The sequence below is a fragment of the Prionailurus viverrinus genome, chromosome B3 (genome assembly GCF_022837055.1).
Source record: "Prionailurus viverrinus isolate Anna chromosome B3, UM_Priviv_1.0, whole genome shotgun sequence".
Classification (NCBI taxonomy): Eukaryota; Metazoa; Chordata; class Mammalia; order Carnivora; family Felidae; genus Prionailurus; species Prionailurus viverrinus.
In genome coordinates this window covers 26,598,701-26,602,843 of record NC_062566.1, presented here as the reverse complement: position 1 = coordinate 26,602,843, position 4,143 = coordinate 26,598,701, and positions in this window count along the sequence as shown.

Genomic DNA, 4,143 nt, shown 5'->3' with positions numbered 1-4,143 from the left:
GGAGACTGTGTCCTTCCTTTACCTGTGGCCTCGGAGATCAGGGGCATTGCTTGGGGTGGCTGGGGGAGGGTCTGGGCTGACGACTGACTGGCCAATATCATATGGTGGTTAAGGGCAGAGGGCTCTGAAGCCAGACAGACCCTAGTTCAAATCCCAGCTCTGCCATGTGCTAGCAGTAGACCTTGGCTCAAGGCTCAGCCCTTCTGACCCTCACTTTCCTCATCTGTATTATCCTACCCTCATGAAGTTTTTGAGAGGATTAAATGAGATAATGTGTGCAAGATACCCTCCCCCCCCCCCCCCCCCCCCCCCCTTACATAGTAAATGTCAAAGGGAAGTTAAAGCTAGGTATGCATTCAGGCCAATGAGTTTTTCTAACATTGACTGAAATAGACCCTCTCATTTTGGGAAAAATAAAATCCCCAGCCCTAGGCCAAGATGGCCTTTTATGCAGATAACAGGCACACAAACAGCAGGGTTGGAACCCACCTTGGAATCCAGGCCCCTTGCTTCCTGATGTCCTCATCAGCTTTGCTGCACCTAGGACTGGGAACCTGGGTGTCTCTGCCTCCCCTCCAACCCCACCCAGTGGCATCTGTGATTATGGGAAGTAGACTCCAGAGAGAAGCATGTTCTGCCCTAGAAAACCCCACCACCCTGCCTTTGACCTAATTGCTGTTTGGTGGCTGCAGTGGGGAGGGGCTTGTTTGCCTGTTTGGAGCTGAGGTTGGGTCTGATTCCTGCTTTCCAGCCCACGGGTGAGTCGGCACTCCATGCATGCTCTTGGACCACTGATGGTGGGAGGTACCTCTGAGGGGCACCAGGAAGCCTGCTGGCTGGGACCAAGACCTCCAGTAGCCTCCAAGAGCCTTTGTCTCTACAGTGCTTGACTTAATCAAAGTGGCCCTTTGGGATGAAATTGCCAATAAAGAAAATATAACTAAAGTGGTAGCACCACAAACCAACCTCTTGACAGGTTTGAAGGTTGAGGTATGGGGAGGGCCTAGATAATTGAAATCCAGAGACAATCCCAAAGTTCCATTTAAATGGTTTCCAACTCCCTTCCTCATGTCCACATTGCCCTATCTTTTCCTCAGCAATGTGCTAATGAGTGGTGAGGCTCTCCAATATTAACAGAAACTGCTACCATTTACTGAGTGATTATTGTGTGCAAGGCTTTGTGCTGGGCATTTTAGGAAGACCTGCTACGTAATGCCTGTTTTATTTTTTATTTTAAGTTTATTTTGAGAGTGCACATGTGCACACACACACACACACACACACACACGCACGCACGAGCAGGGGAGGGGCAGAGAGAGAGAGGGAGAGAGAGAATCCCAAGCTGGCTCCATGCCATCAGTGCAGAGCATGAAAATGGTGCTCGATCCCCCAAACCCTGAGATCATGACCTGAGCCCAAAAAAGCAGTTGGACACTCAACAGACTGAGCCGCCCAGGTGCCCCCACAACATCTGTTTTAAAAGGCCACAGGAGCAGAGAGGTTGATAGGCCTCTACCTAGTATGTCTGCAAATGGCTGTGACTCCTCAGAGCAGGACTGAGCCTTGTTGGCTGGAAGGGAAGAGATGTCCCCATGGGCGTGGGCCAGCAAGAGGTTCCGTCCTGGGGTCCACGTCTCCCATCACTACAGTCCTGATCCCTGTTGCCCATTTTGAATGAGGGTCTGGATGAATGGGCCTGGGCTGGCGCTGAAGAGCCCAGTTGTCCCCTGAGCCCCTAAGGTTGGAGTTAAGAGGAGAGGGCAGTTAGCATCCAGACTGCATTTAGCTGGCCCCAGCTGCAGAGGAGTGCTGAGGTGGGAGTAGTGGCCACAGCTTTCCCCACCAAGAGTCAAAGCTCTTAAAGTTGTCAGCATTTAAGTTCAAAGTGTTTCTCAGAGAAGGCGCTAGTTTCTCTGATTATTTTTATAGAATTCTGGAAGCTTGACAGAACAGAATACTTGGGTCTAAAAGTCACACTCTTGTTTGGCACCCTGGAGCCTCTCTAGGCTCCTGTGGCTACTGCCGGTGAGAGGCAGAAGTTTCCAGGCCAGGGCCCAGCCTCTACACTGGTCTGTCTCTAGCTCTTCTGATGGCTCCCCCTCCACCCCCCACTGACTCCTGGGCAATACACAGCTTGGCCCTCCATGATCTGGCCCCTGCCTACCTTTCCAGCTTCACCCCTATTACATGCCACCATGCAAGGCTCCCTGTCTTCTAGCCAGACTGGACAGCCTTGACTGAGCCCTGTAGCTTCTTACCTTTGCACTTGCTGCCACTTTTACTGGAAGGCCATTCTTCACCCAGCTAACTCCTATTCATGCCTCTGATACACCTGGGTGCCACCTCTTTTGGAAAGTCGTCTTTGGCCAACTCAGGCTAGATTAAATGGTCCTTATTCAGGCCCTATTATTATCCACTGAAATTGGGATCTGGAGGGCAGGAGTTGTCCTATTCCTCACAAAGCCTGGTAAGTCATTCCAAGCTTCTTATACTGACAAAATAAAAAAAGGTGTGGGGGGGGGGGAGGGAGGGGGAGTCTGTTCCTTTCTGAGAAAGACATACAACCTAGGAGCCATAAAAGCAAAGGCTGATAAATTTGCCTACAGAAAAATAAACAATTCCGCCTAGCAATAGCCCATAGGCAAGGTCAAAAGGCAAACAAATGGGAAATTATCTGCAGGTCATATAACAAAGGACTAATTCCCTTAGTATATAAAAAGCCATACATTGATTAGAAAAAGACCAAGAATGGGGTGCCTGGGTAGCTCAGTCGGTTAAGCATCTGACTCCTGATTTCGGCTCAGGTCATGTTCTCATGGTTTGTGGGGTTGAGCCCTGTGTAGGGCTCTATGCTGACAGTGCGGAGTCTGCTTGGGATTCTCTCTCCACTCTAAATACATACATACATACATACATACATACATACATATATACATACAAGAGACCAAGAATATAAAAGAAGTGAGCAGAGGATAAAAAATAGAGTCCACGTGTGTATGTGTGTGTGCATGTGCGTGTATGCGACACATGGCTCTTACATATTAAATGCTACTCACAGGGCTGCCTGGGTGGCTCAGTTGGTTAAAGGTCAGACTCCTGATTTCACTCAGGTCATGATCTCACGGTTTGTGAGTTCAAGCGTCATGTCAAACTGTGCTGGCAGCTCAGAGCCTGGAGCCTGCTTTGGATCCTGTGTCTCCCTGTCTCTCTGCCCCTCCCCTGCTCTCTCTCTGTCTCTCTGTCTCTCTCAAAAATAACTAAACATTAAAAAAAAGAAGAAGCTCAACCACATGCATGGGAGAGGGGTGCAAACCAAATGGAGACTGCACTGCAAGGGAGGTTCTAGTAGATCAGTGAGGGCAAGGGCACTGGCACCCTGCTGCATTGCTAGTAGGAGTGCAGATTTGGTACAACCTTGTTGGAGAACAATCTGGAAATATCTATCAAAATTACATATGTACTTTACCCTTCGACCCAGCAATTCTACTCCCAGGGATTTGTCCCACAGATACATTATGTCTGAATAAGGCTATTCATTGCAGCGTTGTATGTGGCAGTAAAAGGCTGGGAACACCCTCGCTATCTCAACAACTGGAGCTTTGGTTACATAAATTAGAATTGTTCCTACACTGGACACTACGCAGCTACAAGGTAAGTGTGAGGGAGCTCTCTAGGCGTGGATGGAGGATGCTGTCTGAGATACATTGCTAAGCAGAAAATGCAAGACGCAGAACAGTGTCATTGCACGCTAGCTTGTGTATAAAAAAAAAAGTGAAGGGCAAGAAGGAGGATATATTTCTATTGGCTTGTAGATGCATCAAACACCTATTGAAAAATGAACAGGAAACCAGCCCAATTGTTTGCCTGTTGGCTGCAGAGCTGGGTGGTTGAGAAATGTGGGAGGCTGACTTCATTCTAAGTTGTGAGGCAGATGAATGTATTATCTACCAAGACAGTGGTAAATACACACATTTTTAAAAGGGTTCCTTCGGGGCGCCTGGGTGGCGCAGTCGGTTAAGCGTCCGACTTCAGCCAGGTCACGATCTCGCGGTCCGTGAGTTCGAGCTCGAGCCCCGCGTCGGGCTCTGGGCTGATGGCTCAGAGCCTGGAGCCTGTTTCCGATTCTGTGTCTCCCTCTCTCTC